The sequence below is a fragment of the Papio anubis genome, chromosome X, assembly GCF_008728515.1.
Source record: "Papio anubis isolate 15944 chromosome X, Panubis1.0, whole genome shotgun sequence".
NCBI lineage: Eukaryota > Metazoa > Chordata > Mammalia > Primates > Cercopithecidae > Papio > Papio anubis.
The window spans coordinates 103,383,935-103,411,350 of NC_044996.1; the positions used below are offsets into that span (position 1 = coordinate 103,383,935).

Below are 27,416 nucleotides of genomic sequence, written 5' to 3' on the forward strand. Positions count from 1 at the left end.
AAATATTCGGTTATAAAGACAGATAATATGTTAATGCATTATTAGTTCTAAAATCAAAATTAATGAAAACATGTATGACAAAACATCAAAACGTTAAATAAAGACAATATCACTATGGCTGATTTTTCATTTTGCCTCAAGCTCCAGTGTGACTCGACACTGCACAGTTGCTGACCCTGTATTTAACATTTTGATATTTTGTTCACTGAGGAATTTTTGTACCAATTTTGATTTTTTAAAATATTATATTAAATACTATGTAACTTTTTTTTATTTTTTATTGATGCATAGTAGATGTACATACCTTCAGGGTACATGTGATAACTGAATACATTCATATAAATTGTAAAGATCAAATCAGTGTACTTGGGATATTCATCACCTTAAAAATTCATCCTTTGCTGATGCTAGAAACATTCAAATCATTCTCTTCTAGCTATTTTGAAATGAACAATAAATTATTGTAAACTATAGACACCCTACTGATCTTTTGAACACTAGGTCTTATTCCTTCTGTGAAACTGTGTATTTGTACTCATTAATCAATTTCTTTTCATCCCCCCACCCCTGCCTCTGGTAACCACCAATCTACTCTCCATCTGCATGAGATCCACTTTTTTTAGTTCCCACATATGAGTGAGGACATGCGATATTTGTCTTTCTGTGCCTGGCTTATCTCAACTAACATAATGACCTCCCCAGATACCATGTATCTTGATTCTTGAATGTTTTGGTGCTTTCTTAAATTTTGCCCCTGAGACAAGTGCCTCACTTGCCTTATGCTAGTTTTGGTTCTACCAGAGCTGCAGGGATGGAACAAGGATAGAGGAGGTAGTCCAAGGAACTTTATTTGTGATGTTCTAATTCTTAGGAGATTACACTCATATACTACTCGAGTAATCTTTAAATATATACATAGATGAAAGACAGGACTCAAATGTGTCAAAATGTCACCAGAGTTTATTCTGGGTAAAAAGGTGTAGGGGAAATAGATCTTGGCATCACTGTATTTTCTGGGATTGTAATGGCCTTCAGTGCACCACCCGTATCTTTCTATAGGACAAGGCACATGTTATCCTAACTGCTGGGAGCATTGGCTGCTGATGGCTCACAGCTGAGTGCCTCTTTAGGTCTTGCTCTCTGCTGAAAAGAACAGTCCCATCCAAAGTTACTCCCCTTCCCTGGGGACAACCCTCAAGCAATCACTAGTCAATATAGGGATCCAACTTCCTTTAGTTTGTCCCATTTTCCTTAATGTGAGACATCTCTGAGGGGCCAGCCTAGCTCCAGAGCTCCCAATGGCATCACTGAGGCCACTGTTACAACTACATTGTAGCCCAGCATCTCCCTCCATCTAATGCTGATTCCCTCATCACTCACCCCCCTCAATAAACCTCCTGCATGCAAGTCTCCATCTCAGTGTCTGCTTTCGGGGAAACTATCCTAGGTATTTTCCAAAATTCCCAAAATCCAAAAATATAACTGAATTCATGCACTCCAAACATGAGTGAATAGAATTTTTTACATTGGGAGTAAAGATTTTCAGAAGGATTTTCGATGGTATTAAGACTAAATAAGAGGCCAGTGTTGATCTATCTCATTCAGTGAGTACCATGGTGAAAACAGCGTTAAACAGAGGCAAGGACTGCTATCAGTGGCTGTTACTATAGAGGGCAGCTGTGGATCCCATTTGACATGACCTAGAACAAAGGGCCCGGCATGTCTCTGAGTTTAGAGTTTGCAGGAGGGAAACTGTCATTTGTCCACAATTATGGGAAAGAAGCTGGAAAGGGGTCAGCACTGCTCTACTCAATTTGAAAGACAGATTATCTTTTTAGCAGGAACAGCTGCCAATGTTAATTTTCAGTTAAATTAGGTAGCCCACCTCAGTTGTTCACCTGTCAAAGAGAACTTCACGACTATTTGGAGACTGATACAAATCAAACCATATGATGTGGTTTTGCTCTGTATCCCCACCTAAATCTTATTTTGAATTATAATCCCCAGGTGTCCAGGGAGGGACCTGGTGGGAGGTGATTGGATCATGGGGAGTGGTTTCCCCCATGCTGTTCTCGTGATAGTGAGTGAGTTCTCACAAGAGCTGGTGGTTTTAAAGTGTGGCACTTCCTCATCTGATCTCTCTTCTCTCTCTCCTGCCACCTTGCGAAGAAGGTGCCTGCTTCCCCTTTGACTTCCACTATGATTGTAAGTTTCCTGAGGCCTCCCCAGACAGCCAGAACTGTGAGTCAATTAAACCTCTTTTGTTTAAAAACTACCCAGTCTCAGGTAGTATCTTTATAGCAGTGTGAAAATGGACAGATATAGATAATTGGTACCGGGAGTTTGGGTCACTGCTATAAAGATAACCCAAAAATGTGAAAGTGATTTTGGAACTGGGTAACAGACAAAGGTTGGAAGAGCATGGAGGACTCAAAAGAAGACAAGAAGATGTGGGAAGGTTTGGAACTCCCTAGAGACTTGTTGAATGGTTTTTGACCAAAATGCTGATAGTAATATGGACAATGAAGTCCAGGCTGAGGTGTTCTCAGATGAAGATAAGGAACTTATTGGGAACTGGAGCAAAGGTCATTCATGCTATTCCTGCTTTAGCAAAGAGACTGGCAGCATTTTGCCACTGCCCTAGAGATGTGTGGAACTTTGAACTTGGGAGAGATGATTTAGGGAATCTGGCAGAAGAAATTTCTAAGCAGCAAAGCATTCAAGAGGTGATCTGGCTTTTCCTGAAAGCATACAGTTACATGCATTGACAGATGATTGGAAATTGGAACTTATATTTTAAAGGGAAGTAGAGCATAAAAGTTTGGAAAATTTGCAGCCTGACCATGAGGTATAAAAGAAAAACATATTTTCTGGGGAGAAATACAAGCTGGCTGCAGAAATTTTCATAACTAATGAGGAGCCAAATGTTAATAGCCAAGACAATGGGGAAAATGTCTCCAGGGGCATGTCAGAGAGCTTCAAGGCAGCCCCTCCCATCACAAGTCCTAGAGGCCCCAGGAAGGAAAAATGCTTTCATGGGCCAGGTCCAGGGCCCTGATGCTCTGTGCAACCTCAGGACTTGGTGCCCTGTGTCCCAGACACTCCAGCTCCAGCCTTGGCTAAAAGGTGCCAAGGTACAGGCAGCTTGGGCTGTTGCTTCAGAGGGTGCAATTCCTAAGCCTTGGCAGCTTCCGTGTGGTGTTGAGTCTTCGGGTGCACAGAAGACAAGAGTTGAGCTTTAGTAACTTCTGCCTAGATTTCAGAGGATATATGGAAATATCTGGATGTTCAGGCAGAAGTCTGCTGCAGGGGCACAACCCACATGGAGAACCTCTACTATGGCAATGCAGAGGGTAAATGTGGGGTTGGAGCCCCCACACAGAGTCCCCACTGGGATACTGCCTACTGGAATTCTGAGAGAGGGCCACCATCCTCCAGACCCCAGAACTGTAGATCCACTGACAGCTTTCATCGAGCACCTGGAAAAGCCACAGGCAGTCAACACCAGCCTGTGAAAGCAGCTGTGGGAGCTGTACCCACAAAGGCACAGGGCTGGAGCTGCCAAAGACCACGGGAGCCCACCCCTTGCATCAGCGTGCCCTGGATGTGAGACATGGAGTCAAAGGAGATCATTTTGGAGTTTTAAGATTTAATGGCTGCCCCGCTGGGTTTTGGACTTGCATGGGACGGTGTAAACCCTTTGTTTTGGCCAATTTCTCCCATTTGAAATGGGAACATCTACCCAATGCCTGTACCCTCATTATGTCTTGAAAGTAACTAAATTATTTTTTATTTTACAGGTTCACAGGTGGAGGGACTTGCATTGTCTCAGCTGAGACTTTAGACTTGGACTTTTGGGTGAATGCTGGAATTAGTGAAGATTTTGGGGGACTGTTAGGAAGGCATGATTGTGTTTTGAAATGTGAGGACATGAGATTTGGGAGGGGCTGGGGCCGGAATGATATGGTTTGGCTGTGTCCCCACCCAAATCTCATCTTGAATTGTAATCCCCACGTGTCAAGGGAGAGAACTGGTGGGAGGTGATTGGATCATGGAGGTGGTTTCCCCTGTGCTGTTCTTGTGATAGTGAGGTAGTTCTCACGAGATCTTGATGGTTTAAAAGTGTGGTACTTCCTCATGCTCTCTTGCTCTCTCACTGCTGTCACCATGTAAGACATGCCTTGCCAATGAGTTCATGTCCTTTGCAGGGACATAGATGAAGCTGGAAACCATCATACTCCGCAAACTAACACAGAAACAGAAAACCAAACACTGCATATTCTCACTCATAAGTGGGAGTTGAACAATGAGAACACATGGACACAGGGAGGGGAACATCATATGCTGGGGCCTGTTGGAGGGTGGGGGGGCTAGTGGAGGGATAGCATTAGGACAAATACCTAATGTAGATGACAAGTTGATGGGTACAGCAAACCACTATGGCACATGTATACCTATGTAACAAACCTGCACATTCTGCACATGTATCCCAGAACTTATAGTATTTTTAAAAAAAAAGAACAGAATAATCTCTACCTATAAGTTGGATTTGCATTATTAATCTTGTAATCTTATGGATGCATTATGAATCTTGTAATCTTATAAGATTCATAATGCAAATCCAACTTATACATCTAAGATTAGTACTCTGCTAATTGGAACAATGCAGAAGTATATATGGGATGTGACCACAAAGCAATGTTAGTGGTTCGGATTTGTGTCAACCCACTAGTCAACAGTACGGATATGGTCCACCTACCACTTTTGAACCCATCCATTCTCTACTACTGTTTCATTGTTATCCTTCATTCTTTCTCACATGCTTTGACCAGTGACTTGCTAAAATCCAAACACACTGTGCCTATAGAATTTTTCTATCTACGAATTTAGTCACACTAACCAACAGCAATTTGTTGAGTCTCCTATGGGCTGTTTTCAGTGCTTTAGTTAAACCATGATTTTTCTCAGTTAAAAAAAAAAAAAGACGTGCCTTGCCTCCCCTTTACCTTCTACCATGAATGTAAGTTTCCTGAGGCCTCCCCACCATGCAGAACTGTGAGTCAATTAAACCTCTTTTCTTCATAAATTACCCAGTCTCAGGTGGTATTCTTTATAGCAGTGTGAGAACGGACTCATATATCATGATACAACATGTTCTCTGTATACTAAATGGGTTTCCTAGTTCCAGCTTGTATATTTCAAATGATACAATACAACCAAAAACTCTGAAGCTTATTGTCATGAGCTTCATCCATAATATTACCATTTTGTACTTTCGTAAAGTGCTTTCGATTCAAGGATCTTTAAGAACTTTACAGGCCTTCATTAATTAGACCTCATACACCTCTGTGAAGTTATCACTGTCTTAATTTAAGGGTGTGTAATTATCAGGTAGAAAGGTGAAGTGGCTTATTGTATGTCTCCGCATCAAATCAAAATCAAAAGCTCAGCACAAAACTCAAGAGAGAAGATTCAGACTAACACAAGAATCACTAGGTTTGGGGAAAACAAATCATTAAACATGATTTCAGATGTTACTCCATCTCACTGATTTTATGCCATTTCCCTTAGAAACATTTAGTTATTTTACTAGAGTTCCTTAAAATAGAGGTAGAGATTCAAGGGCAAAGGAGACAGGCAGAACAGTAGAGGGAGAACGTGTGTTTTTTCCTGCCTGGAGTCCCCTCTCTTCTCGAAACAGAACTCTGTGGAATACCCATTCCATGTGGTCTCATGCCTATAAGACAGCATGCACCCCAGAGGACCCCTTCCATTTGATCACAATTGAGTCAAAAATGGTCACATGAAATCAATCAGGTAAAGTGGCATCCTCTCTGGAGTGTTGCTGCCAGAGCAATGATGGGAAGGTGCTCTCTTTGCTGGAGCTGCCTAGCTGGTAGGATATGAACTTGGGGCTGGTCGCGCTCAGCCACTAAACCTCCCACAGGAAGGGAGCCTGACAGAAAGATGGAAAGGAAGATAGGGTAAACCCTGATGACCTCTTTTCAGTCCCTGTGCCCTCAGGTTATTCTACCTCTGATTTTAAAGAGATGTTTTAAATAGATTTTAAATAGGTGTGTGTGTGTGTGTGTGTGTGTGTGAGAGAGAGAGAGAGAGAGAGAGAGAGAGAGAGAAGGGATCAACAGAGTGGCATGAAGATTATTTTAAACTGAAAACCTCTGAACAAACAGCAGCCACAGAAAGAAGCCTTATCTAAACTTAGGCAGAGCCTCCTGAAAATACAGCTGCCATTAACCCTAAGGGAGTTTCCTGTTCTGGAGATTACTTACCCTTAGCACCAGGAGGTATGAATTCAGCTGCCGCAAATTCCTTTCCCCTGTCCCAGGGGGATGGGGGACTGGGGATGGGAGTTCCACCTGGAAGGAGACTGTCAGTTAGCATTGGGATGAATAAGCCCAATAGAGCCTTCCATAACTTCCCATTGAAGCCCTACAACCCCTTTTTTGTTAAGCCGGTATATAAATCCTTAACACTGGCTGTTCAGCATGCCAACTTTTATTGAGTGTCCCCACAGGCATGTGGAATAAACTTTCCTCATATTGTATTTGTTGTCAAATAATTCACAGGCCCCCACCACTTGAACATAAGTTGGTAAAGGAAAAGTTTTTCTCCCACAATATATACATAGCAAGCAGTCATTTTATATATTATATAATGTATGTGTACATATATATGTGATATGTATGTGTGTATGTGTACATACAAACACATATATACATATACACACACACACATATATATGTATAGCTTGAAGTCAACTTCTGTCTCTTATAACTAATAGTAGTGAGTAGACTGCAAGGTTTGTGGCCTATGATAGGGTCCGCTTGGATACACTGAATTAGGATGAAGGTAAGGATAGGGTTCCTATCCTCACAAATGTGTTCTTTACTCTGGCAGCCAATTCTGTTACACCACTCAAATCCCTGAGGACAATCATATCACTCGTTCATTGAGACAGTTCGATATTCATTCACAATTTTTAATAGGATAAAAAGAGAAGGTTTTACCTTTGTATATATTTGCTCTCATCAAAGAATCTCTAATGCTTGTTCAGCATAGATAGCTCATAAGATAATAAAAAGAAACCAAGTGGGTTTAAAGCACCACCAGGTAGAAGAGAAAACAGGAGAAGCTGATCAAAGTGAAAAAGTGGCCCTTTCAGAAAGCCAACACAGGAAGAAGCAGACAGAAAGTCCCACCAGAGTGTCCTAATAGTGCCACACTATGAAAGTAGGGAGTTCAGTTAGCTAAAACAAAGAAACAAAATAAAACTTAGTCAAACATCTTCAGCTTCAACAAATAGACACATTCACAAGTCAAAAAATTTAGAAGCCAGAAGACTATTAAATCAAGTGAATGTCTTGGTCTTGGGTTACATACGGAACTGAAACAACATTTTGCAACCCCTACTTCATTTCTAAATGTGACGGGAAATTCAGATTAGTACTATGGACCACTAGCTCACATTCCAACAGAATTCAGTGTTCGTTTTTTTATTAAAACACAGTACCAGTTAACAACCTCAAATCCTTTAGTAGGGCAGGCTTTTTTATGCCAATAAGGACCGTAGTTTAAGGTTCAACAAGTGAATACCAAGGAATGGTCTAATTTTGATGTTGTAAGAAACTGAACTTTCATTGCATAAACGTTGTTTAGTGCAAGCTTTGGAAATCTAAAAGTAAAGGTATTTTCATTGCCACTATCTTTCATTGTAATAGAATGTAACATCTATTGATTATATGTATCAGGCAGTTTTTGCTACATTGTGTTGCAGTAAGAAATAATCTCAAAATCTTAGTAGCTTACAACAACAAAGGGTATTTCTTACTTAGAAATTTTTGTCTGCCATGGGTTGACACCAGCTCTCTGTTTTCATTTTAGGGTCTGCTCCTTCATCCTGGGTCCTATCTGGGACCTTAACAATGAATAAGAGAGTTGGCAAATGCACATAAAGCTTATGCTCATATTTCATTAGCCAAAGCAAGTCACACAGTCAAGACTGACAATAGGATAGGGCAATATAGTCCTCCTCAAGGAGCCATGGCAAGTTTACATGGAGACAGGTGAGGATACATAATTTTCTTATAGGGAAGGCAAGCTTGCATTATTGGGAACAATGTTATAGTCATCCACAGTAAATAAAAATGAAGTCCATTTAGTAGGCATTTCTAATAAACTCACTCAACTAAAACATACACAATAATATGGTAAAAAGGAATCTCAATTCTCTAGGACAAATGAAAACAGTGGGATTGAAGAAGGAGGAAAAGGATAATGAGGAAGAGGAGATAACTAAAAATCATATAATATATCAAGGGCTTCCAAGTTCCAGCTACTCTGTGATAAGTTCTCTATAAATGACTTCTCTGTAAAATTGGGAAAAAAAAATTAAACCTCCTACCCTGACCAGGCCCCCAGAACTTTGATCACATCCTTACTCCCAGTTTTAAGTACACAGTTTATACTGTAGTTATTTTCACTTCATAAATCATAAAGTAATAAAGCCGTAAGAAACTCCAAAAGGGCATCTGTTAAACCTTTCAACCTTCTTGCTTAACTTAAGAGAACAATTGACCCATTCAAGACATTTTGTTCATTGTTTCTTCATAGAGAAAGTATAGACATTCTCTTCTTGAATAATTCTTGAGTTCGAATGATAAGCCCTTCCGTATTTCAACGTTTTAGTATCAATAAATTCTTTCTTATGTAAACCCAAATGTCCTTTGTTCTGAAATAGGCAAATCATCAAAAATTTTCCTGGCAGCATTGGTTTAACTACTCCGATTACAGTCACCAAGTACTAGAGTCACACTTATATCTATCTAGACTAAAGCAATCTGTCTAAAACACAGATCTGACCATGTCATTTCGCTGCTTAAAACTCTTCAGTGGTTCTCTGATGCCTATTCTGTTGCATAAAGACCTAGTTACTTCATGAAATCTACAAGCCCCTCCCGACACCAGAATGTAAGTTCCTTGTGAACCAGGCCTTGTCTATCTTGTTCATTTCTGTAGCCAAAATTCCTAGAACACTGCCTGCCACCTTGCAGAAACTCAGCAAATATTTGTTGAATAATGAGTGAGTAAGTAAATGAATAAATTAAGGCCTTCTGTGACTGGTCTCCAACCTCACCTCCCACTCTTTAGTAAAACTGAAAGACCAGGATTTCCTCGTGCAAAAACTTTTGTGTGTTTATTCATGTTCAATTTCCTGTCCATATTGCTCTCACCCTCTTTCTGAGCGTGGCTAACTCCAGTGCATCCTTCATGACCTAGCTTAGACTATCTTATCCTCCAAGAAGCCTTCTCTAAATCTTTAGGCTGGACCAAGTTCCCCTTTTCTGTGTTTGCATAGCACTGCATGCTTACTTCTGTCACAATTCTTAGACCTGTAAACAAGTGATAATGCTTATAATTTCCAAATGGCTTGCTGCCTCCCCTACTTTTTTCCATTATTCAAAAATAATTATACTAATAAAATGGTATGAGGATTCACAATGTGAATCCATCCCATTAAATGATACTGTGTCTCTTTCGGGTGGATAATACCTGTGTCCTATATCTTGCCCATGATCCCACTGCAATGTGTGCCACACACTGTACACAATGTGCACCCAAGCAGCTCTTGGGGCTGTCAGGGATGTTGTGAAAACTAAAGAAATAAAACTAAAGAAATAATAAATAATAAATAAATAAATAAATAAATAAATAAATAAATAAAATTCTTACCACACTTGAAAACTTAAGCTGCCAAAACATACCAGCCGACAAATTGTCACTAGAACTTCTGATCCATTTGCCACCATTCTAAGTATATTATAACCCCACTTCTGACAGCAAGGGACTAAAAAAAATGCCTGACCAATGTGGAAGACTCTATTTTTAATTTTGGTTGCAATCACTACATATTTGGAGCATTCCTACTATGTTCCAAGCATTGACATATCTATCCCTCTTACTTTCTACTTCACCTACTTCTTACTCTCCATTTTCATGGTTTGTATAAAGTACATGTTTCTTGACAGCAGAAAGGGATTGTTTAAGTATCCAGCAGCCCTTTATTTACAGTTTTGGTAGCTGTTTGGAGTCTAGAGGCTACAAGGAATGGCCAGAAGGATTTGATTACAGAAAGGGATTTATAAACAGGAGACAGCTCTGCTGAATCAAAAGAACTAAAAGAAGCCAGATTTGCTTAATCATTCTTATAGAAGACTATGACGTTACTGAAAAGAAAATATAATGCTTATAAAGTTATCTATTTAAAGCCTACCAAGAAGTCTAGTATGATCGCTGGAGAATTTTCTGACCAAGTACAGGATGAACCCTGGCAGGAGATTGGAAGTGGGGCACCTCTATTAGTCAGACATGGAAGAAACTGAGCTGAAATCAGCAAAAGGACCTCATCCAGTTCAAACAGGCTATGGAGCAATTGCGAGCTTCCCTGGGGGAGCAGAGCTTCCTCTGCTGTTATTTCACAGGGTGACCATTTCTGTTCTCTTGGCATGCCTTTCCAACAGAAGGGGGATTTGTAAATCCTATGGAACTTTCTGCAGAGTAGAAATACAAAAATTAAATTCTTAAAAGGATTACCCTAAATTCAGACTGTAAAACTTGACAATATTTCAGGGTTAAAAGACTTCTCTTGACCCAGATTTTTGACAATGTTTGAACGAGAGCCTCTTTTTTGTATGTTTAATGAGGTGTTTACCCATATCTTGAAGGCCTCAACACAGATTGAAGCCAGAAAGCCATGCAGACCATGGGGAAAGGAAGGGACAATCCTCCTCCCCAGACAACATAGGTGGCCCATTTTTAGCATCCATATCCTCAAGCCCAGAGATGACAATGGCTCCCAGACTTCTACAAAGCGGCTCACAGACCTCCTGCTACTCCTTAGTTATGACTTGGAAAAAGAATTTTTTTTTAATTTTTCTGGCAAACCTTACTAGAGAGTAATTTATAGAGAACAAGTCATGGATGAACTTTGTAGTGTTTCAAGTTAATGAGAAAAACCGTATCTAAATTTTCCTCTTGGGCACAGCAGAAATGGGATTTAAACACTATTATTCAGTAATGATTGGACAGAGTGTTCCCTAACTTGACAAAGAAATTTACCTTTCAGTTAGGACCAAAACCAGGCACTTTCTGTTAAGTAGAGTTTTCCCCACTTAAAAGTGGGTGGCAGAAAAAGTTCATTATATAACCTTTTTTCTATTGAAATGTTATATCAATATTTAGCTATAACTAGCAAATTCCATATGTAATAATTAACTCTGCATGATATTTTTCTACTATGCATGAGGGTTTTTTCTTTTCAAAGGTTATGGGCTGATTTCATAACTATTCTCATTAACTAGGCTCCTTCGTTTTCCTATAAACTGAGGTGGAGAGAGGCAAAATGGCTTCCCAAAGAAAAATCAGAATATTTAGCTATTATAATTAACTTGCATTCAGTAGCAAGTTGTAGGTGACTTCCAGCCAGCATCTGCTTCTGTAATGATGCAGCTTCATTCATTCCCAGGAAAGAGAATTTGCAAAAATGTAGTCCAATGGCAATAGAGAGTTAATAATACATATTTCCACTGGGATGTTATAAAAGATAAATGAGATAATATATGTGAAATGCCTCAAGCTCCTCAAAAGAAAGGTGCTAGACAAATTCAAAATATTGCTATGAATAATGCAATAATTAAAAATAATGCAGCTTTCTTTGACCTACTCATCTAAAATAAATTAGCTCCTTTTGAATATTATATTCAAAGATATATTTCTCAATCTACATTTCTGCCATTCGGTCATTATCAGCAATTTTATGTGGGTCTTCTAGATATGAACCTTTGTGGCTTCATTATTTTCTATGATTGATAAGTTGCTTTTCCTATAACAGTGCCATACAGTGAAAGCAATTTGTGTCCCCGTTTATTTCCAATTGCCTCAAGTTAACAGCTCAGATGCTTAACGAAATCCATGATTGTCAACACTCATTACAGAAAAGTCTTGTTTCTCCTGTTCCCTTCCACCGTGGATAGGAAGTGTTTGAACACCTGCCTCATCCTACCCCTTGGGATTATAAGCTACTAGAAGGTATAGCTGAGACCTGCTGTCTTTGTATCTCTCATAAGACCTCGGGCTAAAATTGAAAGCACCACTGAAAGCTCACAGAACTTCAGGCACCCCGGGACTCCCCTAGACTCCAAACAGCTCTGCCTTTTACTTGGCCAACACAGACAGAAAATAGCCCTGCCAGAGCTCCCTGCTAAGGAGAGCTGATTTCCTTGTGGCTGCGCTGAGACCCCAAGTGCTCCATCACACCTGGAGCACCAAGATACCCTCCAGCTGTGAGTCATTCATTCAACTGGCTTTTTCTTTTTTTTTTTAATTTTAATTTTAATTTTTAGTTCTAGGGTACGTGTGCAGGATGTGCAGGTTTGTTAGATAGGGTAAACGTGTGCCATGGTGGTTTGCTGTGCCTTTCAACCCATCACCTAGGTGTTAAGCCCAGCATGCATTAGCTATTTTTCCTAATGCTCTCCCTCCCCTCACCTCACCCCCTGAGAGGTGGGGTGTGTTGTTCCCCTCCCTGTGTCCCTGTGTTCTCATTGTTCAGCTCCCAGTTATACGTGAGAGCATGCAGTGTTTGATTTTCTGTTCCTGTGTTAGTTTGCTGAGGATAACGACTTCCAGCTCTATCCATGCCCCTGCAAAGGACATGATACCGTTCCTTTTTATGGCTGCATAGTATTCCATGGTGTACATTTACCACATTTTCTTTATCCAGTCTATCACTAATGGGCATTTGGGTTGATTCCATGTCTTTGCTATTGTGAAGAGTGCTTCTGTGAACATACATGTGCATGTATCTTTGTAATAGAATGATTTATATTCCTTTGGGTATATACCCAGTGATGGGATTGCTGGGTCAAATGGTATTTCCAGTTCTATGTATTTGAGGAATTGCCACACTGTCTTCCACAATAGTTGAAGTAATTTACATTCCCACAAATAGTGTAAAAGCATTCTTATTTCTCCACAACCTGGCCAGCATCTGTTGTTTCTTGACATTTTAATAATCACCATCTGACTGGCATGAGATGGTATCTCATTGTGGTTTTGATTTGCATTTCTCTAGTGATCAGTGATGTTGAGCTTATTTTCATATGTTTGTTGGCTACATGAATGTTTTCTTTTGAGAAGTGTCTGTTCATGTCCTTTGCCCACTTTTTAATGGGGTTGTTTGGTTTCTTTCTTGTAAATTTGTCTGAGTTCCTTGTAGATTCTGGACATTAGACCTTTGTTAGATGGACAGGTTACAAAAATTTTCTTCTACTCCACAGGTTGCTTATTCATTCTGATGATAGTCCCTTTCGCTGTGCAGAAGCTGTTTAGTTTAATTAGATCCCATTTGTCAATTTTTAATTTTGTTGCAATTGCTTTTGGGCTATTCATATGCAGAAATGGCTATCCATAGGCAGAAAATTGAAACAAGACCCCTTCCTCACACCTTATACAAAAATTAACTCAAGATGGATTAAATACTTAAATGTAGAACCCAAAACTATAAAAACCCTAGAAGAAAATGTAGGCAATACCATTCAACTGGCTTTCTCTAAGCTGCTCAACAATAAAGAAGCATTCCCATACTGCCCCCAGCAGATGGGGTAGTGTCTGCAGCTTTCTTGTCACTTTAGAGGAAAGTCATTTTGGCTACACAGGGTCTGTTTTATGCTAGGCTCCCACAGAAGCAGGACAAGACTTTAAGTTTATTTGGGAGGTGATCCCAGAAAACACCAGTAAAGGAGGGGGGGGATGAGTCAGGGAAGGAAAGGCAGTCAATAAATGAAGCCCAATCCTGTTAGAGAACTCTATGAGACTAGATAGGACACATCTCGAAGTTTCCCCTGCCAAGGGACTAGGAAGCTGGGGAATTTCTCCACCAACTCACTTCAGTCATTGTGGAGGGCTACTGAGGAGAAGGAGAGCGTGGGGAATTAACTCTCTGGCATTTTTGGCTTGCACCAGCAGCCAGAGAAAGCCTGTAGGCAGATTTCACAGGTGCTCATATTTAAAAGTCAGCAGGCCACTGGCTATGCCCAGGAATTCAGACAGCACAGAATGGTCACTGGGGATCCATAAACCCAAAGAACCTGAGAGACCAAGCCTTCTTACGTTGCACAGAAGCTCTTTCCTGCCCTTATGCTTCAGAGGCCCAAGAGTCTAGAAGAGAACATTCAGGGTTGATTTTCCCTCTCTCCTTTGCCCCTACCACCATGACTACCTCTTCTTTCAGTGGGATGTTATTTGGGAGAAACTGCCCAATCTAGTCAGTTGAGAGTCACCCACCAATACAAAACACAAAATGCTCAGACAAATCTCAGAGGATGAGGTCCAGGAATGCTGCCACCTCACAGATCTCCTCACCCTCATTTCATTCATTCCTCCAGACATGAAGAAAGAAAGGTAGACCTCCCACAAAACATTTACAGATCATTGTACACTAGCTACAAATTATATTTGAAAACCAGAAGTGATACATTGTTTTTATCTCACAATTTATTCTGAAAAAAAGTAACTGATTTTTGTTCCAGAAGTTTTTTGATAGCCTTTGGCTACAAGCACTGCAATTCTAACCTACCTGGGTTAAAGTGTCAGAAGCCAAAATTAAAATCTCATGTAAGTTCAAACTCTTTCCACTGAACTAACTCAGCAAATCCCTGTGGTGGGTCACTAAACATGTTTGAAGAAATATCCCAACAGGGCTTGGGGCTGGTCAAAAATGAAAGGAATTATAAATATGGTCCTCTGCTTTCTTCATTCCTGACCACCCTTACCCCACCCCTCCCCCATGCCCCACTAACCCTAGAAACTGTTCTGGGAAGGACCAAAGTGGAGAAAATTAACAGGCCCTGGAGAAGGGGCTTGACCATTGAAAAATTAAATCAAAGCGGTGATTGGTGGAATCCCTCTTCCTTCCTCCACATCAAGTCCTATATCCCTGGACAAACAAAGTACAGCCCTTTAGAGTCTATCAATCAATCAGCCAAAAATGACTTAATGATGGAAGCAGCCTGATATTCTGAACAGACTAATGAAGGGGAAGCTAGGAGAGCTAGGTTCTTCCCTAGCCTCGTGCAAACTGAGTTTTGGGCTCAGAAATGACAAGGGTGTTGGCATTGTCACTTACTTGCTCTGTGACCTTGGACAAGGTGCTTAGCCTCACCAAGCCTCAGTCTCCTCATCAGGAAAATGGGAACTCACAATACCTCCATCACATAGTTGTCACATAAAACATCTTCCACATGGCTGGCATACAGTGGGTGCTCAAGAGTTGCCTTCCCTTTTGTGGTACCCAGCACAATCAAGTGGAAAGAGCTCAGCTTTAGAGGCAGAGAGAGCCGGTTTCAAATCCCAGTGGAGGCACTCACTTTGAGCCACTAATGAACTCTCATGTGCATCATGCACTAAAGAGTTATTAATTTGTTTTCCTTCTCACCCACCCTTTTATCTCAAAACTTACAAAAATTAATTCAGTTGCCTTATATGTCCATGGACTAGCCATTCTGATAAAGTAAAGTGAAATAAATCCTTCAATCCATCCCAACCGGTTCTCCTTAGACAGCTGGCTTCTTTAGGGAAGCAAGTGCTTATGGTCAATAAGGGGGGCCAGCTATAAACCAATCCAGGCCATCTTCCCCCACATTCATCCCAATGCCTAGAACTCCAGGGGCCAGAGACTGCCAACATAACAGCTGCCTCAAAGAGCTCTCTTTGGTGAGAGAGAAACTTAAAAGGATTTGTGGGAAATTTTACCTGGTGGTGTACTTTGACACCCTCTCCTCAGTAATCTCAAGAAAATTTCAGTAAAAACAAGGTTGATTTTCATGGATATTTTTGGAGTCAGATTAGTACTTTTTTCAGATGTAATATCATACTCTGATGGGTCCAGGGCCCACTTCATGAACACAAAACCTGTGCAGTCCCACCAAGCCCCACAGTCAGAAAGACCACAGGCTTGGTTTAATACTCAGCTATCACCATCTTGAAATTCTTAATCATTTTATCTTTGAGGTTATGTTTTGTAGATGTCCAATGGGATTTCAATGGAGCATGAGCAGAGGAGATACACACTGTATGTGTGTCCACCATTTCTTGCCACCCCATTCAGATATAGCTTTTGTCATTCTCCATAAGCACAGAATTCCAATGGGCCCGCAATGCATGAGAGTTCACTGAGACCCACAGCAAGTACAAGGTAAGTGTGTTACATCCATGAGTAAATAAGTGTGATTGCTGACAGTCCTGAGAGATCATGTTTTCCATACAAACTAGAATTTGCTCTGAACGCAGAAAGAAAGCAGGGACATTCTCAGAAACATCAATGACCAAGGAACTCTATCATATACTTTCTTACTCATATTACTCCTCCATGTTAACCAACCACTTCCACAGAAAATGGTAACATAGAAGGAAAGGAAAAGGGTTGCCCTGTCTTTGCAAACCTTTTCCTTTCCTTTCAACTCTTCCTTATTCATCAGTAAGCTGAAGGTAGAGAGTGTGTGTGCATCAAGAAGTAGAATAAATCATGGGGAGGGGGGAGGGGGGAGGGATTGCATTGGGAGTTATACCTGATGTAAATGACGAGTTGATGGGTGCAGCACACCAACATGGCACAAGTATACATATGTAACAAACCTGCACGTTATGCACATGTACCCTACAACTTAAAGTATAATAATAATAAATAAATTTTTAAAAAAAGAAGTAGAATAAAAATGGTTCCTTTTCTGCAGCATTCCCACTGTTCTGATAAGAATGAAACACATACACACATACAAACTACAGAAGACAAATCGTGTACTTGATTATTCCACATATGACTTAAGTACTCTTATATTTGCATTTAAAACTGTCATTGCACAGTACAAAAATGAATGGTAAAATGCATGCTAGTAATTTAAATTTTTAATTTTTCTTCACTTGGAACTACATTAAATAGCAGATAGAAAACACCATGGAAGCCCAAAGAGCGAGACCATGGATGAAAGGGAAAAGCTTTATATTTTAAGTATCTTTAACAGCATTTTTTCACTGCTTTTTGAACAAAGGAACTTGCATTTTCATTTTGCACTGGGCCCCACAAATTATATAGCTGACACTGGATGGACCTTTTGGTGAGAGCTAGAAATGCCAGATTTATCGAGCTTATATGTACCTAAAATAACCTGTGTATTCCTTATGCTTTCACTGCCAAAGAAAAATTGATACTCAGATATACTGCTTGTGTCTGCCATTTCTGACCACATTTGCCTCTCCTCAAGTTACATCCACCTTCTCCCTAAACTTAACATTGGTCTAACCATAACGTTACCCTTCCTGTCATTGTACCCCAATCCACCAGTGCAAACATTGGATCAGAATAGAAGGGTATACTGAACCAAGATCTTCCTGAACCAGGTTCCAGGTATTTACCCACTCTGTCTTTATACTGTTAGGTTTGAAATCCAGCTAAATAGGAATAGGAAGGAAAGTGTTGCCTCTTCTACTCTTCTCTGGAGAAGAAGAAGGAGACAGGAAAAGGAGGAGAAGGAGGAGGAAGAGGAGGAGGAGGAGAAGGCTGGACACTGAGCACCTCCTTACTCTAACAAGCTCTAGACCTGTATATTTCGTGTATATGTCTTTTAACCTAGAAGAGGAACAGTTTCCAGCAGCCCTTTGCTGGCATCCTATGGTGCCAGTATAAATATTGGAAAGAGGAAATTGCCTTTAGCTTCTTCTTTTAAAAAAAATTCTGGTACTGTCTCCTCCGCAGTGGGAGCAGCTCTCCTGCCACAGCCCCGCATCCCCTGAAAATGCTCGCCTGCTCCAAGTTCATCTCCTCTCCTTCACTGGTCAAGAGCACCTCACAGCTGCTGAGCCGTCCTCTATCTGCAGTAACAACCAGAGATACTGACAGATGAGAGCCTCAGCAGCTTGTCAGTCTCACGTCCCCTTACCTCACTTGTCTCTAGCCACAGCTTCCAAGCCAACACCATTTCAAGGGACAACAACACAACAGCCAAGTTCATTGGAGCTAGGGCTGCCACAGTTGGGGTGCCTGGCTCTGGGGCTGGGATTGGGACTGTGTTTGGGAGCCTCATCATTGGTTATGCCGGGAACCCTTCTCTGAAGCAACAGCTCTTCTCCTACGCCATTCTGGGCTTTTCCCTCTGGGAGGCCATGGGGCACTTTTGCTTGGTGGTGGCCTGTCTCATCCTCTTTGCCATGTGAAGGAGCCATCTCCACCTCCCATAGTTCTTTCTCCCATGTCTGGTCGGCCCTGTGTGTTCGTTTTCCTATACCTCCTCAGGTAGCCTGGGGAACATGGTTGGCTCAGGGTTTGACTTGAGCATCCACAGATTGACAGAGAAAAGACAAATAAGTACTATATTAATTTAAAAAAAATTATGGTAAAATATACATAACATAAAAATTTTCATTTTTGCCATTTTAATTGTACAGTTCTGTAGCATTAAATACATTCACATTGTTGCACAACCATCACCACTATCCATCCTTCAGCTTCTTAATTGCAGCTAGAACCTACCAGTGGCTGTTCCTCTGAAATGCCCAGCTTAGATTGCACTTTCAAATTAAGGAAGGAAAAAGAAAAACAATAAAGTCTGAAAAAACAGTTTGTAAAAGTGACTGAATCCATGTCAGAAAGACAGCCAAGAAGAAGAAAATGTCACCAACATGAATCTGAGAAAGTGAGAAACACAAGGGACTTCTGAGAGTGTAGAATCCAACCATCCTCTTTTACATATTGTCAAGTCCTCAAAAAACCTGCCAGGAGAACCTGTTACAGTACCATGCAAAGCAGTAGAGGGGTATCCTGATCAGACTCACTGCGGTAAGGAAGAACACCATCTTGACAGTCTTAGTAGTGTCTCAGAAGGGGTAAGTTGGAAGTATCTTTATACAATTTTAGGACCTGAGCTGGGTGATTTTAAGGTGGGTTTTACAAGGTGCAAAACTAGGATTGGGCCGAGTTTATGACATACTAGCTTTGGATCAGTGGGCACAGCAAAAGACTTGAACGAGTCTTTATGAGTAAGCTGTTAGTCTTCGTAGGTGAGCTATTCTAGTTAGTTAAGAGTCTTATCTTCTAGGAACTATTATTTCCTAGAGCAAGTAGCTTAAGTTATTTTTGTTTGCTCTCAGTATTTTTTAACATGGGAACAGGAACATATGCCTGGTCTCAGTATTGTTAAACACAGGAACAGGAATTTATGTTATTTCAGCTTTCAACATAAGGAAACCAAGGCAGAGAGGGGTTAAATAACTAGCTCAGAAGTGAGCAGCTGGTAACAGAGCTAAAGTTTAACCTATAGCCCCTGACTACAAGTCCAGGGCTTGATCACCACTCCCTACCCCATTACACACACACACACACACACACACACACACACACACACACACACAGCTAACTGCCGGAATTACTTTCTCTTAGAATGAAAAACTTACAATATAATCACATCACAGAAAATTTGGAATAAAGAAAGGATAGCTCAAATCCCATCACCATATCAACTGTTATTTCCTTCCAGTTTTTCTTCATAAATAGTGATTTTGTTTTGGTTTTGATTCTATAGTGTTCATTTACTTTTTCTCTACAGTTTTTGTTTCTCTAAAGTCTTCTTGAGCAAGATGTGTGCTTTCTCCTGGTTCCCCTTTGTGCTTCTCCACCATCAAGGAAGAGTCTCTGCTTTTGTTGAAAAAGTTCCAGGCATTTCCAAACAGGCTGGGGCCACTAAGATTCTACTAGAACCATCTAGTCGGAAAGAGCAGTTTTAACAGGCATAGGCCCCAGAAAATGGGTCTTCCCACTGGCTCAGCTTGAGGGGCCCAAAACTCTTCAGGCAACTGACCAGTGATACTAAGGCAATGTCATTTGGTTCTCAGTCACACCCACACTTCATAATATAGTTGCCCATCCCTCCATATCCACAGGGGATTGGTTCCAGCACTCCAAGAGAATACCAAAATCTGTGGATGCTCAAGTCTTCTATATAAAATGGTGCAATATTTGCACATAACTTACACACATCCTCCCATATAGTTTGAATTATCTCTAGATTACTTATAACACTTAATACAATATAAATGCTATGTAAATAATTGTTATACTATATTTTTATTTGGATTATTTTTTATTATTGTATTGTTATTGTCAACTGAAGAAGCACAAGGTTTATAAATTTGGAAAGGAGAACTGTATTTCTCATAAAGGGTTGCAGCCTACAGGCTGGCCATCCCACAGGCTGAGATGCATAGCTTCCAGCGAAAGCTGAGAGCAAGTACTTTGAAGGAGGGAAGGATAAGACAGGAATTTGTGCTGGATGGGTTGTGTAAGTATACACATTTAATAAGCTATAGGAGGATTTATGAATATTTATGAAAGAAGCACGCATATATCCAGTTGAGTTTCATGCCTCTTCATGGGTCACATGTACAAAAAATGGTGTGTTAGCACGATCAGAGGGTGGAGTTCTTAGCCTTCTGATGTCAAAAGGTGAAGCAGAGGATGTGAAAACCCTCACTGTACATCCTATGTAGACCGGCCAGAACCGCTCCATGACTGGTGGCCTCTTATCAGGAAGGAATGCTGGTCAGTTGCTGTGTTGAAACCACAAACAGGAAGGAGAGTCTGGTCACCGCCCCAGCTACTTGGCTAAGGATGAGAAAGGAATGAGTCGTCCATTTCTGATTTTTCACTACTGATTTCTGCTTACTTCTTGGGAAAGAATTCGGGTTAAAAATTAATAAGAAAAAGGCCTATTGAGGCATGTCTTACTTCTTATCCTTTCATGGCCAGGAACTCCACTTTTCAGGTTTCTCTGGGGTTCCCCTTAGCCAAGAGGAGGTCTGTTCAGTCAGTTGGGGGTCTTAGGATTTTATTTTTATTTCTCATTATTTTTTTCAAATACTTTTGATCTGCAGTGGGTTGAATCTGCTGACATGGAACCTTCAGGTACAAGGGACCTACTGTATACTCTTTTTCATTTCTGTGTGCTTTTGCCTTATCTTTCCCCACTCCCTTCTCCCTGCTCTTTGCAGAGGCCTTCCAAACCCTTCCACACATGCTATCTCACTTCTTTGGTGATTCTCAGTCCAGTAATCAACAAGCCCTTTGCTAAAATTATGATCACATTCCACAATGGGGGTATGTAAATGATAATTTATTCACAATATCCTCATTTTCAGTAAAGGAGTTCCTGAAAAGTTATAAGACAAATCACTATTAACCTAATCATATTGTGAAAGGAAAATAAATCTTGGGGCCCCAAAATCACTATGCTAAAGGAAAAAGTTAAGCTGGGAACTGGGAAAAACCTGTCTCCCATTTTATTATAAATGCATATCTAATTGTCTCCTTTGGAGAGGCTAATCAGAAGCTCAAAAGAATGCAACCATTTGTCTCTTGTCTACCTATGGCCAGGAAGCTCCCTCCCCACTTTGAGTTGTTCCCCCGTTTGCTTAGAGTTGCCCCGCCCTTCCAGACCGAACTGATGTTCATCTTACATATGTTGACTGATGTCTCATGTCTCCCTAAAATGTATGAAACAAAACTGTGCTCTGACCACCTTGGACATGTCATCTGGACCTTCTGAGGCTGTGTCACAGGTGCACGTCCTCAACCTTGACAAAATACACTTTCTAAATTAACTGAGACCTGTCTCAGATATTCGGGTTTCACATTTTGGTAACCACGGGGGGATTCTGAGTGGAGGTGCCCCTGACCTTTGACAAATCTGCTATCAGTGCTGAGTACCCGCATGAGCTAACTTTATGGCTCAAACCAATAGGACAATTTGCTGAGGTCTGGGAGCACTTACTCCAGAAAATCCCTGATCTCCCAAAATTTGGTTGAAATCAAAATTTTATTTTGCTGTACAACTCCCTTTTTTTTTTTTTTTGGACTTTTACTTGCTTCCAACAAGAAAGGCAAGTTTTTCAACTGCCATAATGATGGAAGGCAGGTAACTCCTTTATGGAGTTTGAGCTTGCTCCCGTCAGGGAGGACGAGTTTGAGGGGTTTTTTTCCTGCTTCTAGGATGGTAGAAAGCAGCCTTTAGACTGAGACCCATCCCTAGGTAAGTAGCAGAATTGGGGTTTTGTCTTGGCTAAAGTTTAACAACCAGCTGGTCTTAATTTCCCCTTACCGTTAGAGCGCGTTAGGGGTTTTTTTGTTGTTTGTTCCCGTCTTTCTTCCATCAGATTTGACTAACTCTACCTGACTTTGGTCAAATCCGAGTGAGAATTCCAAATTATGAGTAACAAATCCTCTCTAATTTGGCTAAAACTCCTTGCAGCTGCAAAAGAGGGGAAAAAATGCACTTAGTTTCTGTATTTGCTTCCTGTCTTAAAAACCAACAAATGTTCTTTCGTGTACTTTTCTTCCACCCTATACCGCCTTCCCCCTTTGCCATCTTCAGCACCAAAAAATCTAGAGAAGGCTTCTAATGATTTGAACCCCTTTAAATAAATCAGAACAAAGGGGCCACTCACCCCTTTTGGGGAGTTCTGTTTTCTTTGGAGTTTCAAGAGTCCTGGGCAGATTCTTCTTAGGTCTAAAGCTCTGTTTTCCTGTATTGCATAACCTGACCTCCTTAAGGATACCAGAGATTACCTTGTACTGTGAGAGGATTTGAGTTTGGTGTGTGTAATGGCAGATGAGAGCTACAAACTTAGGGGTGGCTGAGCACAGTTTACAGGAGTGGTCTTGGCTGTTGTTTTATTTCTTTTCTCCTAGGAAGTTGTTTAAGGATCCTAATTCTAGTTCGGAGATACATTCTAAGGGGTCTTCCCTATTGCTTTTTCTCCCCAAATTCATCTCAATTTGGCTTGTCTGTGTGCATCTGCGTGAGGAACTGAACTGTTGTTTTCATAGGTAAATGAGAGACTGAGTTTTCTCAGCTCCGAAGACAAAGGGCATTTTGCTCCTCCCAGCCAAAAGGCACCCCTGGGTGACCAGGGGCCTCATGGGAGTGTCTGGGGGTCTGACCTGCCTGTGACATGCAGCAGCCCTACAGGGAAATTCCCAACAAAAATTACTTTTTAAAAAAATAGCTCATCCAGGAAACACATATAAGGACTAATCACCTGGCACTCTGAACCCTCTCAGAGATCATAGACCTCTAGAGACAGAAACTGAGACACGTAATGGCCCCAAGCCGGCCATTCCTGCCTGGCATCACAGGGATCCTTTGGGAGGATGGCCAGAGGCATGGCGAAAATGCCACAGGGAGAAGGAAGTCTACAGCTGAACTTTGTAACAATTTGAACTGGTCATGAAGCCTCCTGGCCAGAACTTGGAGGAGGGCTTAAGTCCGGCATGCAGACTCCACAGGTGTGGGAAGATCTAAAACCGTTTTCTTTCACAGCTGGGAGGCAGATAGCCTGGAGCAAGTTTTCAGCCCTACTTACCCACTGCCTAGAAACAGACTTGCTGCTGTTAGCAGGGGCACAGTGGGAGTGAGACTGGCCCTTCAGATTGCGTGGGAGCTGGGTGAGGCCTGTGACTACAGGCTTTCCCCCACTTCCCTGACAACCTGCCATGACTCAATAGAGGCAGCCATAATCCTCCTAGGTTCACAACTCCATTGACCTGGGAACCTCACCCCCATCCCCAACAGCAGCTGCAGCAAGACCCGCCCAAGGAGAGTCTGAGCTCAGACACACCTAGCCCCACCCCCACCTGATGGTCCTTCCCTACCCACCCCAGTAGCTGAAGACAAAGGGCATAGCCCCACCTACCACAAGTTCCTCTCTATACTACCACAGTTGATGCCCTCTGGAAAGTGCCACCTTCCGGCAGAAGGCCAACCAGCACAAAAATAGAGCATTAAACCACCAAAACTAAAAATACTTACAGAGTCCATTTTACTCCCCTGCCACCTCCACTGGAACAGATGCTGATAGCCATGGCTAAGAGACCCATAGACAATTCACATCACCAGACTCTGTGCAGACAATCCCCAGTACCAGCCTGGAGCCTGATAGACTTGTTGGGTGGCTAGACTCAAAAGAAATAACAATCACTACAGCTAGGTTCTCAGGAGGCCCCATCCATAGGAAAAGGGGAAGAATACTGCATCAAGGGAACACCCCATGGGACAAAAGAATTTGAACAACAGTCTTCAGTCCTATACCTTCCCTCTAACAGAGCCTACCCAAATGAGAAGGAACCAGAAAACCAACTCTGGTAATATGACAAAACAAGGCTCTTTAACACTCCCCAAAAATTACACTAGCTCACCAGCAATTGATCCAAACCAAGAAGAAATCCTTGATGTACCTGAAAAAGAATTCAGGAAGCTAGTTATTAAACTAATATGGGAGGCACCAGAGAAAGGCCAAGCCCAGTGCAAGGAAATCAAAAAAATGATACAAGAAGCAAAGGGAGAAATACTCAAAGAAATAGATAGCATAAAGTAAAATCAATCAAAACTTTAGGAAACACTGAACATACTTATAGAAATGCAAAATGCTCTGGAAAGTCTCAGCAATAGAATCGATCAAGTAGAAGAAAGAAATTCAGAGCTCGAAGACAAGGTCTTCAAATTAACCCAATCAAACAAAGACAAAGGAAAAAGAATAAGAAAATATGAGCAAAGCCTCCAAAAGTCTGGGATTATGTCAGATGACTAAACCTAAAAATAATCAGTGTTCCTGAGGAAGAAGAGAAACCTAAAATTTTGGAAAACATATTTGGGGGAATAATTGAGGAAAACTTCCCAGCCTTGCTAGAGACCTAGACATCCAAATACAAGAAACACAAAGAATACCCGGAAAATTCATTGCAAAAAGATGATGACCTAGGCACATCGTCATGAAATAATCTAAAGTTAAGATGAAGGAAAGAATCTTAAAAGCTGTGAGACAAAAGCACCAGGTAACCAATAAAGGAAAACCTATCAGATTAGCTACAGATTTCTCAGCAGAAACCCTACAAGCCTCCTCAAGCAAAGAGCCAATAATTTTTCTCATAATATTGAGTGGGAAAAGTTGAAAACACTCCCTCTGAGAACTGGAACAAAACAAGGGTGCTCACTCTTACCACTCCTCTTCAACATAGTACTGGAAATCCTAGCCAGAGCAATCAGACAAGAGAAGGAATGGAAGGGCATCCAAATTGGTAAAAGGAGGAAGTCAAACTGTCACTGTTCACTGACAACATAATCGTTTACCTTGAAAACCCTAAAGATTCCTCCAGAAAGCTCCTAGAACTGATGAAAGAATTCAGCAAAGTTTCCAGATACAAGATTAATGTACACAAGTCAGTAGCTCTTCTATACACCAACAGTGACCAAGTGGAGAATCAAATCAAGAACTCAACCCTTTTTACAATAGCTGCAAAAAAAAATAATAATAATAAAATACTTAGGAATATATCTAACCAAGGAGGTGAAAGACCTCTACAAGGAAAACTACAAAACACTGCTAAAAGAAATCATAGATGACACAAACAAATGGAAACACATCCCATGCTCATGAATGGGTAGAATCAATATTAGGAAAATGACCATACTGCCAAAAGCAATCTACAAATTCAGTGCAATCCCCATCAAAATACCACCATCATTCTTCACAGAATTAGAAAAAACAATTCTACAATTCATGTGGAACCAAAAAAGAGTCTGCATAGCCAAAGCAAGACTAAGCAAAAAGAACAAATCTGGAGGCATCACTACCTGATTTCATACTATACTATATGGCCACAGTCACCAAAACAGCATGATACTGGTATAAAAAATAGGTAAATAGACCAATGAAGCAGAATAGAGAACCCAGAAATAAACCCAAATACTTACAGCCAACTGGTCTTTGACAAGGCAAACAAAAACATAAAGTGGGGAAAGGACACCCTATTCAACAAATGGTGCTGGGATAATTGGCTAGTCACATGTAGGAGAATGTAACTGGACTCCAATCCCTCACCTTATGCAAAAATCAACTCAAGATGGATTAAAGACTTAAATCTAAGAATTCTAGAATATAACATTGGAAAATCCCTTCTAGACATCGGCTTAGGCAAAGATTTCATGACCAAGAACCCAAAAGCAAAAGCAATAAAAACAAAGATAAATAGTTGGGACTTAATTAAACTAAAGAGCTTTTGCATGACCAAAGAAATAGAGTAAACAGACAACACACAGAGTGGGAGAAAAATCTTCACAATCAATATATCTGACAAATGACTAATATCCAGAATCTACAACGAACTCAAGCAAATCAGCAAGAAAAAAACAAACAATCCCATCAAAAAGTGGGATAAGGACTTGAATAGATAATCCTCAAAAGAAGATATACAAATGGACAACAAACATGAAAAAATTCTCAACATCACTAGATCAGGGAAATGCAACTCAAAACCACAATGCAATAACCTTACTCCTGCAAAAATGGCCATAATAAAAAAATAAAAAAGCAGTAGATGTTGGCATGGATGCAGTGATCAGGCAGCACTTCTATACTGCTGGTGGGAATGTAAACCAGTACAGCCACTATGGAAAACTGTGGCGATTCCTTAAAGAACTAAAAGTGGAACTACCATTTGATCCAACAATCCCACTACTGGGTATCTACCCAGAAGAAAAGAAGTCATTTATATGATAAATATACTTGAATTCACAATTGCAAAATCATGGAACCAACCCAAATGCCCATCAATCAACGAGTGGATACAGAAACTGTTATATATACACACACACACACACACACACACACGATATATATATATATATATATACACACACACACACACACACACAATGGAATACTACACAGCCATAAATGGAAGTGAATTAACAGCATTCACAGCAACCTGAATGAGATTGGAGACTATTATTCTAAGTGAAGTAACTCAGGAATGGAAAACCAAACATCGTATGTTCTCACTGATATGTGGGAGCTAAGCTATGAGAACGCAAAGCCATAAGAATGATACAATGGACTTTGGGGACTTTAGGGGAAGGGTGGGAAGGGAGTGAGGGTTAAAAGACTACAAATAGGGTGCAGTGTATACTATTATGATGATGGTTGCACCAAAATCTCACAAGTCACCACTAAATAACTTACTCATGTAACCAAACACCACCTGAACCCCAATAACCTATGGAAAAATTTATTTTTAAATCTAGAACAGTAGGCGTCAAAAAGAAAATGGGAAAGTGGAGAGAGAAAAATTATGTTTCAAAAAGTATAGTACACCTGTTGTTAGACTGTAGTCTTGCCTAATGTTTTTTATTTTTATTATTTTCAACAGTTTGGACCAAATTCTAATTTTTCTTGGCTACAAGTCTTCAAAATAATGTTTTCTCTTGTTTTCCTTCTTTTTTTCCCATTTTTCCTAATTT

The 27,416-nt window shown here is 40.7% G+C and overlaps 1 pseudogene; it reads left to right on the forward strand.

The window, feature by feature from the left end:
* The first annotated feature begins 16,722 nt into the window (after positions 1-16,722).
* On the forward strand, positions 16,723-18,439 carry LOC110742100 (annotated as a pseudogene).
* Positions 18,440-27,416: the final 8,977 nt, after the last annotated feature.